Source organism: Aphis gossypii, chromosome 1 (assembly GCF_020184175.1).
Source record: "Aphis gossypii isolate Hap1 chromosome 1, ASM2018417v2, whole genome shotgun sequence".
Classification (NCBI taxonomy): domain Eukaryota; kingdom Metazoa; phylum Arthropoda; class Insecta; order Hemiptera; family Aphididae; genus Aphis; species Aphis gossypii.
In genome coordinates, this window is record NC_065530.1 from 41,812,756 (window position 1) to 41,831,030 (window position 18,275).

General features: G+C 27.7%; 1 protein-coding gene across 1 annotated transcript in view; it reads left to right on the forward strand.

Moving 5' to 3' along the window:
* Nucleotides 1-18,275, forward strand: part of LOC114122736 (cell adhesion molecule 3-like) — a 393,513-nt gene that overhangs the window by 93,505 nt on the left and 281,733 nt on the right. The gene's annotated exons all lie outside the window — the stretch shown is intronic.

Genomic DNA, 18,275 nt, shown 5'->3' on the forward strand with positions numbered 1-18,275 from the left:
GAAAATTTTATCTAATTGCACTAATCGGTAATAGAATAACTGAGATTTTTAATATTACTATTAGATGATAAAAAATGCACAAAAAATATATATATTTTTTTTTTTGTGAATTTATGCGTAAAATTGCAAACAAGAATAGAATAATTTGTAGGTACGCAGCCGTAGACTTTAAACTATCTTTATTCTTTATGCATAGTGTTACAACGAAAATATTTTACGCGTGGCATGTACTTTTGAGATCCCGAATCACTGTAGTGAATTTATACAGTGAGGACTTTAACGTGTTCAACAATCAACCAAATTTATTTAGGTGTACCATATCTACGTACCCGTTTATATTTTAATTACTAAACACGGTTGCTTAATGAAAAAAAAAACTTTGTAGCAGAATACAAAGTTTTTCACTTAGGCGTGTACGTATAGGTTAGATTTTTCATATCACACACGAGTATTATTATCAACTGTCATCACTGCACTTATTTTCCATGGTATACTGGTTGAAAAGCACAACTCAATTGATAGGCATTTAAAATATTTTAAATACTGCTCGACACCATTATACATATATTTATAAACTATAAAGACATACTATAAAATCAAATTTTGAAAATCTATGGCACCCCTAACGAAATGTGTAAATAATATGATGAATACAATTTAAATACAAAATATGCATCATCTCATTTTCGTAAGTCACGAAGAAGGTGTTACCATGTTGCGATACTATTTTAAACCATATATTATAGAATTATGCATTGCGCAGTGCACACATTATATTATATCCCATACAACAAAGATTGTTGAACAGTCCCATGTTAATAAAATATTATAGGATTATTTTGAATAAATAAAATAATAATAATAATTTTTATGAAGATATTTCATGCTCTTATCAATAAAATTGTTTAATACTCTTACAATATTCTGACAAAGTTATTAGGCCACAAAATTAATAATTTCATAGTATACTACTTTGTAACATTATATTTTCCTATGAACTTACATCAATAAGTTTTTAAAACATTGCACAAAAACATTCTTGTGAAGTTTAATCTAAAATAATTGGGGTGGAGCGAAGTGAAACCCTTTTATCCACAATTTGAACGTCAATTTATTAATGCCATTTTATTATAAGCTAATTAAAACTTCAAATAAATAATCAAGATAGTCTTTAAATATGCATAGATTCAATAATGGCCTTTCTTGTTCCAGAATTTTTGTTTAGGTCCTTTAGAAGTTTTGGCATAATTTAGATAAATCTAAGTATGCAATATATGCTACAAACGAATAAATTAATATATATATATATATATATATATATATATATAAATGCTTACAATTTATATTATAATTATCTAGGTATAAACTGTTAAGTTTATTTTAACCTATTATCAAAGATGGTGTATAATAATTTTATTTTAAACAATACATACCTAAAATAAATCAAAGAGGCATCAATAATATTTGTTTGAACAACAAATTGTAATTCATCAAATTTAATCAAAAATAATCATAATTTACAAGAAAATGACCAATGTATGTAAATATAATACATTATTATAATGTATAAATATATGTTCATGGAAAAAGTCTTCAACTCCATCACTTATAACTACAGTTTAAAATAGAGTTTAAAAAATTAAATTTTTAAAAGGGTACAAAATATTCAAGAGAAATCATGGTGATAAATTGTTTTGATATGCCTTAATGTAATATTGAACAACCTTTAACATTTCAAAAGTATATATGGCTGTGCTTGTATACACTATACAGAATGAAATTTTCTTCAGGATAACAAACCATACTAAAAATATCATTAATATTGATCGAAATAGTTACTTGTTAGTGTTCGCCCCGTTAGGTAAGAAAATGTCTGTAGTATACTGTCACGTGTAAAGACAGTTATTTCGGTTATTACTGAAGCCGTAGTTTCGATTGACTGTTAAAATTAACCAAATTACTGTAATAGTTGGAGCAATAACGTGATATTATACCAATAGAACTATTATTAATAAATATTATTGACGATGCCTATATTAATGTAATAATGTAATAATAATGATATGATAATAAATTATAAAAACAATAAATATCTTATAAAAAAATCAAAAGTACAATTTTTTCATTAAATTACTGTAATATTGTTATATAATTATCTACGTCCCTCTTTTGTATACGGACATGGATATACTGTACATTGAAATATAAATAATTGGTTATATTAAGACAGAATATCTCATATATTATAACTTATTCGATTACTAAATCGTATTAGGTACTTATATTAAAGTAAATAAGTTAAAAAAGTTATCAAAAATACTTATAATCACATATTTATTAAATCATAACAATATCTGTAGTTTATTGGTAACAAAATAACACAATAATAATAAAAAGTAGTCCATGAACTTCACTTCCCTATAAAAAGGCTCCATAAGATAAAAAAAAATCCCTCAGTCACTCAGTGTGTCAATCTGTCAAGACTGTCTATCTTTCTATCCATAACGTTTTCCATGCGCATTAATTTATAATAATAACACACGTATATAAGTTTATGTATATCATATATATATATACTCACTCGCAGTTACATAATATTTTATTTCCATACAGTTATTTTCTTCTGTCTTACTCTTTATTATTATAAATTCATTAATTATAAGAATTAAAATAAAAAAATAAGAATATTATTCTTCCAAATTTTTTATCAAACGCTTAGAAAACATAATTTACCCTTGTGAGTATAAAAAATATTATAATTATCCCTCCAGAATACAACAATTATAGGTACTCTCGCCCATCTTATCAGTGATTTGTTCTTTTTCGTGTTAGTGTTTCTATTTATTTGATACATCTCTTAATACACTTCCATAATAAAATTAATACATCTACATGCAATTAATAATGCTATTTAGATAACACAGGTACAAAAGTAGTATTATCGAACTCACTTATATGTACTTAAACGAACAATACTCTAAACAGTTGTAAGAAATAAGGAATATAAATATTACTCGAGCGCATACCTCAACTCCAATCCACTAACTCTTATTTTTCTTTTCTTTTTAATTTATTGTTAAACTATTATAGTATTATATACTGTTAGCATTTAGCTTAATATATTATAATGCATACTCAATAGTATTAATTTAAAATATTAAACGATTTAATCCGTTATTAAAATAATAATAATACTTTTGAACAAATCATAATAGTATTGATTCATTCTTTTAATAATTTTAAGACGAATTTCATTGTTTGCATTGTTATCGCTTATCTAATTATAGTGTTATCAAACACATGAACATATCGTATAGGTAACAATTAACAGGCTTAAAGACGGCGAAGCGAAATCAAATAGTTTAATGAACGCTAATTTATTTTATCGACAAGTATTCGTGGTATGCATGTTGAGATCGAGCGTCGGTGAAAACTGATTCGCACCGTAAGCATTAATCGCTACTATGTGGTTGGCGTCACGGTGTTTCGGTTAAGTTTTCCTGCAGACGTGAAGTTCATCTAAAAGGATAGATTAGTATGTGCAATATAGTGTGGAGGTCGATTTTATGTTTGTGTTTATCTCAAAGAATATTATTGTTTAATGTTTTTCAAAAAAATAAAGAAAAAAACTATAAGTATGACTTATATAAAAAAAATATATAAACTATTTTGTATTGTTAAATAGTTTTTACATATTTTAATACTACACTAAACATTTTCTGAGAATATTTTGATTCTGGTATAATAATTAATTTAAAACTGAATTTTCAGCTTACTATAATGAACATATTGAACATACTTCTACATGTCTAAAAATATTCATTATGTACATATAAATATGGCACATATTAATAAATGTTACACTATCTTACTGCATATTTAAAATTGTTTGATATAAATAATTTTATGTATTCAAATATATTGTGTGGTACAAATAAAATACCTAAAAATAGAAATACATAATAGTTTTTCTTTCCTATAAACATTATTTACGGTTTAAAATTAATTATATTAAAAATTCCAACTTGTTATATCTATATAGTTACTTAACTACCTAAGTTCAATTTTTAGTGATATAATTATCAGTTATATTATAGGTAGTGTAATAATTTAATGCAACTATGTATATTTATTTCACTACCTATAATTTATAATTTCTCCTCATAATAAACTTTACATATCAATCATCATAATACAGCCATTACTGTGCAACACTAAAGCATATTTCATTTTAGTTTTTCTTTTTAATCTATATTAGCATCAGTTCTAAAAAAAAATACAAAATAAAATTTTGTTTTTAAACTATTTTTTATCAGTTTATTTTATATTAAATAAAATGTAGGTAAAGAACATACGTGTGTGTACATAAAAGTACCTTTATTATTCATTTTTTTTTTTTTTTTTTTTTTAATGTACCTAATTCCCTCAGTCTAACTTACTTTGAGGTAGTCAGATAAATGACTAATTTTATGGTTTAAAATCCACAATATTAATAACAGTTTAGTTATATATAACTATTTTATTCCAAAAATATTAAAATGTGATATTTTATATTATATTTATTGAGCTTGAGCTAATTACCCGAACATACTATATTAATATGGCTATATATGTATGTGTATTATATAATATTTTTATGTTACAAATAAATATTTTTAATAATAATAAAAAAGTAAATCTTTTGAATGACCGTCAACTTTATCTATGTCTAGATAATATTATTAAGTGATTTTATAAAGTTTGTATTATTTCGATATTAATAAATAAAAATGAAGCATAATATGATATAAAATGTAGTTCTTAGATCCAGAATTTAAATATTTTCGTTAATTTGTATATTTTTTTAGCTGATTCCTTAAAAAAACATTTATAAAAACAAATTTATACTCGAGTACAGGTTTGGTTTGGTATCTAAGATAAAAAAAACCATGTTTGTCGACATAAAGTAATACATACATATTATTACGATTTATGCATACTCGTGCCTAAATAATACCTCCTCGATTCGCATGCAGCTGTTTATGCTGTACACATATAAAGTTTTTAAATCAAAACGTTCTCTTCGTTCAAAATCATATTTTTTAAGGTTTCGTTTTCCACTCTGGTGCATACACTATACTACGGGAACTATAATAATAATAATAAAGTTTCGAATACTTTTATTGAGAATTTCGGTAACTATTCTCATACATGTTACTACCTTTATGCATAATATTACAAACACACATTTTTTTTCAATTTATTTTGCGTTACCTACACTACATTTTATACTTTGATTAAATACGACCGTAAAAAAAGTTTAAAAGTAGCACGATATGTGTCATATTATTTGATAACTTATACTGATAAACTTTAAAGAAAACAGTTTAAATAACATAATACTTAGGTATGACTAAACACAACTGATTTTTATTTTTAATTTTACTATAAAATAAATCTATATACGAATATATAGTTACTGTACACCCTTAATATTCACCTTTTTGATTTCTCGAAACAACGATTATACATAATATAATAACAATAACTTGATGGAAATCACTTAACATCACTTTAAAACTCAATTATGTGCAATAAAAAAATGCGATTATATCGATTAACACAATATTTCTATGAAACCATAAATAAATAATAATGATATGTATGTTTAATGAGAACTATCAGTTTGCTGCGTTAATTAAAAGCATGTTTAATATTTGAGGAAAAATATGATATAACAAAACCTCTGTAGTACTCATTTATTTTCTTGGGTATATTTATTGTCTATTTTACTAGTCGTATCATGGGAAAACGCGTTATTCGGTTGACGTAAAAAAAAACTCAAAAGTTTCCCCACCGTACTTCTCCGGAAGATTGAAAATCAAACACTTACGTATGTACTTCAAAGAGGCATTTTTTGGATTTACTTAGGAGTACTTTGGATAGCATGCGGTGGTCTGAACTATTGAAGTGATAATATACATTATATAATAGGTAGTGCTGGGAAATGGCCGCAACGTTTTTGCACGATTTCTGACGATATCCGTGCAAAGCCGGTCTTGAAATCGTTATTGTTTTTATTTTATAAACGTTTGTGTTTTATATTATGGCCCATTAAATGCGATCATTTTTATTGTTATGGTAAGTATAATATGTTATTCGATCTACGGAGAAGTGGAAAAAAAACAACCGTAAAAGTAATCAGCAGCAGACGACGTATTTACACAATATGTTATCATGGATCATTATATTATGTATTTATTTGTATACTCTAATCTTATGTGATCCGAATGATCTCCGGCCTAGGTACTTGATCGGTTTTTCTTACGCCGCCAAAACACGATATCGTAATAGTTCGGCAGCTATTATGCGCTGCCATACAATATATATATATATATGCGCTGAGTTTATCGGATTTTGTCTTCGAACTTTCGGCGCACCGAAATTGGATCATTCCGCGGCTAGCACAGTAATAGTATAGGTATTTATAGTAGCCCTTCGTGGATACGTCACTTTTGTAGTCATTCAGTCGACCGAAATAAGTTAATGCCGATAATGGCCAACCATAGTAATCCGGAAAAAGATGGCGCCTGGTCGTATGGAGTTAGGTATTCAAAGACGAAACATTTCGGGAAAATTTCTCAGATCCCCTCCGGGAACGTGCTTGTGAGTGTGTCCGTATTATATTATGATGTCCCACTTTCAACGAAAGTCGCTGTTTTCCGTCATTTCGACGGTCGCGATGGCTTTTCACACAAGTGCTGTCTTATCTTGGTTTCCAATTTCTGAGTACAAGCATACAAAACACTGATGTGATTGCATACCTACTCATATATTTCTAATATTAATTTAAAGTTTTTCTCAAAATATTCAGAAAAAACGAACGTAATTATAATTATTAATTATTATAGTATACTTAATAATGTGGCGTACTGAATAATTATTATTTAAAATCGATTTTAATTATATTATTAAATTGATATTGTAAAAAATATCATAAATATATATATATATATGTATGACCTAGTTAAGATTATTAAAGTAAGCGACATCACAGAAAGAAGAATATACAGAAATAAATGTGACGGTAATTTAATAATATCTAGAATGAGTTATGGTAACTGACTATTTTTGACCCATTTGCTACAATATAAAAGTATGATTTTGGCTGACACACGTGAGATTTTTGATTCACTATCAAGTTCATTGTATTTCAATCATTATTGTTTTTTTTCAAATAAGATATAAATTATCGTACAAATCATAAATCTTTATGGTTTTTCTTATTTTTTTTTTTTTTTGAACATGAACATATTTTGAATATAAAAAATTAATTCAGTAAAAATATAAAAGCTTGATAATGAATAAAAAATCGTTTTAAAATATAATTCTATCTATATTAAGGCCCCTTAAGTTATTTCAGACACACAGAATACAATATATATTTTTTTTAATGACTCTTAAAATTAAATTTAAATTCATTTACCATATTATAAACAGTGAATGTAAATAAATTTTACCTGTTTAGGTAGATTGAGTGTAAAATATAGCACCTAAATACTTAGAAAATACTAAAAATATTATAACTAATATGTTAGTATATCATAGAAATGTTGGTAAAATGTGATTAATTACATTTAGTATTATACATTAATAATTTTTTTTTTTTTTTTTAAATATACTACATTTTATTTTTAATTTCATGTAATATTTAATAAATTTATATAGTTATTAAAATATATAAATCTATAGGTAATACTAATAAATCTATAATAAAATATATATGAAACATATAAATTCGAAATTATGGCTGGTGTATTTCTTGTAAATTTTAATTATCGGCAAGCTGTTTTGTCCAACACTGGTTTTCACAATTTAAAATTTGAGTTTTACGTCGTTAGTGTCATAATAACGGGTTTTTTTTTTTAGAATATAAATCGAGAGATACAAGACCTCTGTTCGTTTGATATTACATATTTCTCGCGCGCACAAAGAGGCAACTTTAGAGCAGCTGACGAAGAACGTACAAAGTCTCGATGGTTATTTGGCGACGGCACCGAGGACGTAAATAAAAACGAGACTTCACGAACGCATAATAAAAGGAGCTGGTGAAAAGAAGACAGGGGAGAAAAAACTCTAAAAATAACGAGCAAACGACTGCTGCATCAGAGACGAGAGAGACATAGATACAAGGAGAGAGGAAGAGAACAAGAGAGATAGAGAGAAAATGAGAGACAGTGAGAGTTGACCATAAATCGAACGAATGTCGTCCGAGCGACGGCAAACCACATATATATTTTTGCACGGTCTTTATATAGGTACGCGTAGACGTATATATGCCTATAATATACAGTGACTTGTGTATAGGTGCGGTATAACGGTTGCGGTAGTCCGATAAAATCGGCGTGTTTCATCTCTCCCCGCGCGTATATATAGCTCGTCGCCGCGGATCACGTCTTTGCCTCACCCACCCGTCCGCGTATAATAAAATCAGCACGTATACACACACACAGATATATATATATATATACATACATTTTATATAGATATATGTAGTTACCACACCATGCTGATAACAAACTATTCGTACGCACCGCAATACTTTTGGAAGTCTAGATCTCGATCTAGTATACCTAGGTTTATAGGCTCGTGTATATATTTTATACTTATTTCGTTGGAAAAGATCGGTAGGGGGGATTAGGTTGGGGTGCGGTTCAAAAACTTAAATGTATTAAAGAAGACTTCTATGAATACCTTCACTCGTGAGGGAGGTCAGTGGTGATGGTTGAAAAGTGGGGGATGTTCGGGATTTTGGACGTGCGCCAGGGGGCATCGCGTGCACGCGGTTTCCGCAGCCAAAAGTCCGATTTCATAATCGGATGACTGACTCGGGAAGGGTGCGTGTACGACCGCCGCAACGTTTCAAAATATTTTAGCAAGAGCTAAAGTTCTGCGTTATATGTAAACATCGTACATCCCTACGATACACCAATACGGGGACTTGTTGTTATCTTCATATAGACGCGCGACCTATATAGCACAGATATGGAATTTTTTTTTAATTTTTATTTTACCAGCATAAATCAAAAATGTCAATTAAATGTTTATGTTAATATTTTAAACATATTTTACAAGAAAATAATATATTATAAGGTATATAAATAATTTATAAAACATAAGAGGCCAGTAACACATATTGGTAGTGTTTATTCCTGTATTTATAATAATCTTATAGCTATAACTTCACCTAACACACCATCTGAAATTTCTGAGTAATAATATTTAGTTGACAAATTAAATAAAAAAGCAAATATTTCTCTATTATACAAAAAAGATTTAAAAATATTTTGATTGAATAATTACCATGGCAACCAATATTATTATTTCTATATATTTTAAGATGGATAGAAAGAAGCTTCAGATTATCATAAGAAGAGCACACGCTGTACAAAAGAAAAAAATTTATAAAATATATATACATAGAAAATATCAATGAGAAGAGTAAACGAAATTATAAAAAGTATAATGATAAGAAATAAAAAAAAAAACAAAAAATTAGAACAAGAATAAAGAGATGAACCTGCATTTTTAGATATTGCTGATATGAAAGAAAATTGTCAATAATGTAATATTTTGTTTTTAATGATAAAAAAAGAGATCTGTAAACACATGTTGTAGTCGCTGAAAATTGTATCTCACTGAACATGATGCTTATCCTCAACTCACAAAAATGGAAAGATTCATCGTACAGCTGTAATTAAATAAATACAAATTTTAGACAAAATCTCAGAGCTTATAACAATTTGATTACATTCGCCTTTTTAATATTTAGAATACTGATGTGATTTCTAATAGCGATATTGGTTCATTAAAGAGTTGGCTAATTTATTTTAAAGGCTACACAAAAAGATTATCATCATATGTTAAACCAAATTAGGTATAATAAAGGAATATTTATGATTATGACAATAAAGAAGCAATAATGTATTGTTTTAAAATAGTGAAATGTAACGATATATTAAATATATTAAATCTCTATGAAATATATCAAAACTGAGAAAGTTGGATTATTTTTTAAATTTTATCATGTTATTATGTTTACATGTGGTCAATTTAACGTTGCAGTTTTAAGATATAAAATTCATTAGGAGAATTAGGATCAAGTGCAAATAAGAAGAAAAATAAATTGTAAATATTGTATTTATTTTTTTGAAACATCACAGTAATATTATGAGGGTTATATTATTATATGCTCTTTAAAATGTATATTGTATATGTTTATATATTTATTATATGGCGTGTACATAAAGCGGCGGGATGAGTGGAACAGATAACTAACTTTTATAATTTGATTGGTTTGTTTTATTTTATTTACCGATGTTTTTCAAAGTGTTGTGTACCGTGCCTTCGTTGAGTGGACTGTATCCGATTGGTTGCCGTGCGTTCGTTCTTGTTGGTTTGGCTGTGTTATTGCCTACGGTCCGACTGCGCAAGTCTGCCCTTGGTGGGTCTTACTGCAGTCGTCACGTAGGCAATGGTCCCTTAGCTGCGCAAGTCTGCCCGGGTGGGTCTTGCTACAGCCAGGTGCCGTGGACGTTCAGAGTTCCCAAAACCGCGCAAGTCTGCCTGGGTAGGTCTTGCTACGGTTGAGGTAGTCTGAATACTGACTGATTTTGTGCTCCGCACTGGTATTTATAGACGGCGGCGCTGTGTAATCGCTGAAACTGCCGAAGCCACCCGAGCTTGTCTTCGATTGTGGTCGTAACTACGGTCTCCGTGGCCTGTGATTCGTTGACGTCTGAAGATACGCAATCCCTGGCCTGTGATTGGCTAAAGCGCGTGAGATATGCGTACTCTGGTCTGTGATTGGCTAAAGCGCGTGAGATACGCGTATTCTGGCTTGTGATTGGTTAAAGCGCGTGGGCGCGTCCCCGTTCTATCATAGAACGCGGGACCGGCCGTTTTGTAACGTGTGGCATCGTAGCCAGCGTGCAGACCCGGGCTCCTCCGGCGCAGAGCGCGCGGGTCGCCGAACGCTTTGTCCTTGCTCGCCCATGAGCCCTTATGCCGTTACTGGTGTAATGAACATTTATGACACAGTACATAGATTCGGCCCTTTACAGTCGGCGGGAGGTTAGTAGCTCACCTGTACGCCTCCCGACGTCAAACGTGCCCGTTGCAGCGTTTATTCGAGACGATCGACCACAGTGTGCCGACCGACTGTATACCGAATCTCATGCTGTTGTGCAACGTATTTGGCCAACGGCCCCGTACAAATAAGATAAATGTTAACAGAAAATATACCTTTTTATTTGTGGACAAAACATAATAATAATCGGAGAATACGTCGACGTGTGGCGCGAACACAAAGAGTTAAAAAGTGTTTTAGTTAAGATGAATATAAAATAATGCAATTCAATTTATATTCTTAATTTTTTTTTCCATCTTCATCGGATTAATGTGTATTTTTTTGGTAAGATACAGCACTTAGATAAATCTTGGTTTTCTTTATAATGCTCATAAAGTTTCAAACTATCAGCTCAACTGTTTTTTGACAAGTTATGTTGTTATTTTTTTATTTATATATAAAGTGGAGATTTAAAGATAATTTAAAATAGAAATTGACTATATGTATAAACTATTTGAACAATAAAAAGTTGGTCGTAAATTCAACTTAAATCAAAACATTTATTTTATCTTATGAGGTTTCGAAAAATGTTTTTGAATGAAAATATTATTGAGCCTATAATATTAGAATTAACACTTATAGAAAACCTTTATAAACGTAATGGTTATGAAAAGTTATTATCATAATATTACAATAATCACATGTTTCAAAACTGAATTTGATTTTTATATTCTCATAGTGCATACTCGTTATTTACAAATATCAAAACGTCATTGACAAAATCTTGAAATCCCTAAAATTAATTCCCATTTGGATTACCTTGTCAAGATATTTCACCGAGAATGGACATTAAATTTTGGAATCGACAAAAATAATGTTAAACTGATGATTTTTTAAGAAAAAAATCAAAAACATCGAATCACAATGATAACAACATATTATATTTACATATTTTATTTTTATAATCTTTATATTATGTTAATTATAATTTATAATTAATTGTGAACCAAAAAGAAGGTTATTGTTGACATACATTTTTGCTTATGATGGTCAGATTATTTTAATAATCGTTTTTGAATACTTACGCTTTATACATAACAGATGAAACGTAATAACTATGCATTTATAGTTAATTTCACACAAAACAAATTCACTATAACAATAATTTCAATGTAGCTTTTGTTATACATTTGTGTGGTAGTAAATTATTTATCCTGTAAAGTTACGAGAAGTGGTTGGGGCTTAATATTACCTATATTTGGAGAAAAAAATTAACTATGAGAAAGATACTACCGAAAAGTACAGTAAATAATCCAACACCATTTGTTTTTTTAAACAAGCGCACTATTTTTTTAACCTCTCTTTTTAACGAAAGTTTATCAATTTAAAATTTAAACCGAAAATCGAAGCACGCATAATATAGCGTGCATCCATAATAATCGTTTTGGTGACATTCCAAACCGTTTTCATTTATTTATATATCACTATTCTTAGGAGCCAATATTTTTTTTGCATGAATAATGGAAAATTGCTTTAAGAAAAAAACATTATTTTTTTAGTATTTTTAATTAGTCATGAAGAGATAAAATTGATAATTTCATTATTGACTTTTTATTATTATTTCTATAATTTTGTAAACACTCAACATATACATACGTTTAATAATCAATGTTTTTACAATGTTACAATAAAAACATTACACATAAAGGGAAATATTATCTTCTTTGTTACTTACTTAATTTTTCTAAAAAGATAATATTATATTATATCTCGAGACGTGGTTTTTATCTAAGTTTGGATGTTTTTCATTAATTTTACAAATGTGATGTACACTCATTTATTATAATGATCTGAATTTTTCGAAAACTGTACATATTATTATAAGTTATTTATTTACAACGATATGGGATGTGTTAGAGTAAAAATTAGGGTTGGATAAAATTCTGTAGATTATTGGAAAAAAATATAAACTGTGCACTATGTTGTTATTGAATCAATTTTAAAATATTACATATCATAAAGGCACAATTTTGTTTTTTACGAAATTAATTTTACACATTGTGACTCATTGTAATAATATATTCGTAGTTGTAATATGTTTATTCAACGTATGAAAATATAATAACGATATTGATAGTCGTCATTGGTTGTTTCTCTTTTCAATAATTTATTGAATAGGGTCATAAAGTATAAAAATCGTTTTAGATATGTAAATAATAAATATAACTTGTTCAGTTAAATTTGATCTATTACCCCGACGATTTTTATACACCAACCTAATATTATCAATAGTATAGTTGATAAAAACGTAAATGATCGCAGTACACGAAATGTATAACAACCGACAAAAATACTTTATTCACTAAAACGCATATTATTAATATTTATCATCACTCATTTATTTTCGTGTCACATAAACGAATGGGCAGGTACCTAATGGTAATAATTTAATAATAATAAATTACTCAATCTCAACGAGTTTAAATGACTATTATAGGTATAAAACCTATAGCTATTTGATTTTACACTCACGCGCCAATCGCGATGTCTCTACATTTTAATGTGCCGTTTGTTCTGAGTCATAAATAATTCAGAAAATATCTCGATTTGTACAAATCATATAGATCTAATGTAAGCAATTGAATAATCACAAACAAATACAAAACACGCTTCATTGTTTTTGTTTCAGTAGAAATTCACTAACCTATTATTAAACGCTATAAAACTGACGTTAACGGTCTAATAAATTAACATGTGCACAATAATAGCAGTTTTATTGTGTTTCCTCCGGCGATGGCGAAACTTTAAAGAAAATGAGTTACTCCAGCAATGATAATATTATTATCTTTTTGTGTGATACTGTCGTCTGAACTCCGAACATTACACGACACCAATAATTTTATAATATAAATAAATAATAATGTAATAAACACGTCGACATCGGTGAATGGGTTAATGACTGTTAAGTTTCAATAAATTATTATTATTATTATTATTTTTTGAATACATCTAGTTCTTTGAAAGCGTAACTTAGCATAATTGATTTTATAATATTTTATTATACGTAGGTATCTATCACGTCACCGTTTTACTGGCATTATTATTTACTATGTAATGTAATATTTTACAAGTCTTTAAATTGTTTAGTTCAGAGTTTGAAATCAAAATTAAATTGTTTAATTTAAATAATAATTACAAAAAAAAAAAAAAACTTAAACCATTATCCGTACGATATATAGTAGAGTAAGGACATTGAACATTAGGTAGAAGTGTTATTACTTAACAATGAACTACTTTTGACCTTTTAATTATTGTTGCGTTTCAAATTCATATTTTCTTTATTATTATTATTCTAAATATTATACCTAATATTACAATTATCATTGTATTATAAATTGTCGATTATAATTTATTTTGATTTCAGTATATATTATTTAAACTATAAATAAAAACAATTATTTCAATTATGATTTTACTTTTGATTTCTTAGAATATTATTAACGATTCTTATTGAGTTTTAAAATCAAATTTTGAATCGACTACAAGATCTAAATTAATCGGGATTTCAGTTGATAATTTGATACTAATTGATCAAATTTAAAACTGTGCAACGTTGGTTATATTTTATATTACGATCAACTAAAACCAATAAAATCACTATACTATCAATCCTTGGGAGTTTTTGTAATCACTGTTTTAGTGTCTTGGGACAAAACGATATTTTGAAACACCTAATACCTCTTTTATGTACCTAATCGAATTGTTAACTATTAGGATACAATTGTGGTTGACCGTTTTAAATGTCACTATGTTTTTCGAAAAGTTAAAAGTTCGAGAAAAACTTTGAAATTTTCGAGTGACGATTATTGTTCTAAATTGAGAGATAATAGTGAATTAGATAGCAGAAGAGTAAAATTATTGGACTGCATCGAATTCGACTCACTTTTGAAATAAATTTTAACGATACAAATGGCTTGTCTTTTAAATTTATTTTTAAAAGCTATAAATAAAATAAAATATTAAGCACTTTCATTTTTTGGACCTTTTTGAGTTGCAGTGATTTTACGATATTTTAAAGTATATAATGGTATTAATCATCTTACCTAACCAGAGGTTCAACTAAGTTGATAGCAAAAAATAAAAATCTATTCATTTTTAATTTTTTTTTCTTTCCTTTCTATACTTTTTTCTAACCGTCGACCCCAAAGGTATACATAAATACAATCCAATTTCATGATGATTAAAATAATAAAAATAGCTCTAACAGTATGGGGTTTTATTGTTTATAATATTTTGTTGCTATAGCGAATTATTTTAGGAAGCTAAGATACCGTAGTACCGTACCCAACTAAATGACAACCAATTGCCATTCGTGGAAACGTATAACATTCAATCTGTGTATTCGTCTTAATCGTATTTGTATAATAGTATTATAAATTATTGTTGTTATTATTATTATTGTTATTATTGTTGTTATTTTAGTGAGATTTCCTTTTCCTGTGCAGGTAGGTAGGAACGTCTATTTTTCATTTTTATAATTTGCATAATATTATTCCATGAAATAATACCAGATGTAGCTGATATAGCATAATTGTTTTTATCTCACTGAGAGTGGTCTTATCTCGGTTGTAGCGTTAATGTTTACATCAAGCAAGGATATAATATTATATTAACGATTAACGTGATTATAGTAAAGAAACTAAGAATTATCATTTATTTTTTCATGGAACATTTAAACAGTTTTTTTTTTTTAATTATAGTACACCTCGCATTAATCGATGACTACGTATGATAAGCGCACGTCATAACAAGTAGCAAAATTATATATTCAGTAGTATGCACGTATTGTTTTGTTGGTTATTCTAACATTTAAGTTAACTATTTATCTTAAATAGTTAAATATAACAATTTTTTCTACAGTTTAATTCACACTTATAATTAATATCCACATAATTAATTATTACGATCGAACATAGATTAAATAATGATAATATATGTACAGTGGAACCTTGATATTGAGTCAAAAAAAAAATGTTGCTTCCAAGCAAAAACCCTCAATTTCTCAAAAGAAAAATTATAGATAACTTGAAAACTCTGTGTTCAAAATATATATGGTTATTGATGGATAATTGTAGAACAATTTGGCATTTACTTAATCTGTTCGTGTGTTCCGATAATTAAACTTAAGTATGTTTAATGTCTATTGTGTTTATTATCGTATTTTCATTCGATTATCGTCACTATATAATATTTTAGATTATTGTCAGTTGCGATCGATCGGTTACTAGTGTAGGTACTTATTGAATGTAAAAATTATTAATTATTTAATTGAAATTTTTTATAGTAATTTTTGGTAAGAGTTTAAAACAAAAACAATACAAACTGTAATATAATTATATGTATTATTTTACTATATTATATACTAATTAAAAATTATAATACGTGAATACATTTTGAATTCTCTTATTTTTTCCCTAAAACATTGGCGAGTCAAAAAAAAAATGCATTTTCCTTGAGTTTAAAGTATATAATTTTAAATTTTTTTTTCGATATTAATATTTTTAAAACAATCTATGAGATAATTATTTTTTTTTTTTACAATAAGAGTAAGTGATATATGCATTGGTGTTGGCTGTTAGATAGATTTTGAATGAAGAAGCTATAAATTGGTGGTACTTTGGAAATATATCATATATAATAATTATTATAAATAAATAATGTATACAGATATATTTTATTTATATATTATTATATATAGGTTCAATAAAGCTGTTAACCGCAGCTACCCGATAATATTGTACCGGTTTCTGTCTTTGAGATGCATATTTTATCGTTATTTGTTCTCCCATATAAAATTTGATACTCGATTCTGTTTCGTGTTCATTTAACGTTCGTAATGTTTGTATAAGTATAATATCTATATTCTTTTTTATTATTATTGTCGCGTGCACTCATCCAAACGCAGGCTAATTGAACAATATAAAGTAAATTGAAATACGAAACGCATTTGGTTCAATATTAGTTTCATTTTGTTTAACAAAAAAAAAAAAAAGTAGAGAACACAAAACACAAAATACAAAATTACAATAACAATACTCATTACGTAGATTACTAAAGTGAATCGAGTTCATCTTTTGTTATTATTGATCGAACGTCGGCAGTGCATATTACCTATATATTATTCATCACGTATATGTGATGTTTTAACAATACTATAATGGATCGTTTTGTCTGATACCGGTCGACAAAGGCTTATAATCGTACAATATGCGAATTGCATAAAGGTCAAGATTTGACTAGTCGATTATTACGCATGGACCGTATATATTACAATAACAGCTAAATGTACATGCCAATTCATACTCCGGTCTATTGCATTTTATGAACGAGATAATAATAATGCAATGTAGTAATTAATCGGGCTCGAAATTATACATACATATTACACACTATAATATAATTTAACCGTGCACGCTTTTATGCTCTAATTACAATTACTATAAAAGAGGTTCATTTTTAAATAATTTGTCGATACATTTTAAAAATTTTGAAAAGTTTTCGTTAGTTTAAAAACGTTTATTAATAAATAAAATAATTTTCAATTTTTAATCGTTATTATATTGTATTATATTATTTTTAAATGAGCCGAAACCGTAATCTCGAGGATGAAAATCTTATGTACATGATGTGAAATACATTAATTTTTGTTTCGACTATTATAATGATTCCATCGTGCCATTTATTATAGATTATCAACAATATACATTAGAATTTACTTGACGTTAAAAGGTTGAATGCAGTTCAAAAATCCAAACGTAAACAAACGTATAAGTATATATATATAATACAATGTTTATTGTTTTCTGTGGACAAAAAAAAAGAGTTCGTTTTAATAAAATTGAGTGAATAAAAGCATTACATTTCTGAAAAAAATACAAAAAACGTCAACTTTAATTTACAGTTAATTTGTTCCCCGAGTGTGTATGTATGAGTAAGTTTGCAGGATAATATGCTTTTTAACTCAGTGTCATTGTCCATTGCCATCTGTCTTTGTTTTTTTTTAACTCTTTAGCTGTGATTTGATGCAGTCGTATTATATTACCTACTAGTCACAATAATAATATTATGATCATTATCTGATTAAAACTAGATCATTGTATGCTTATAA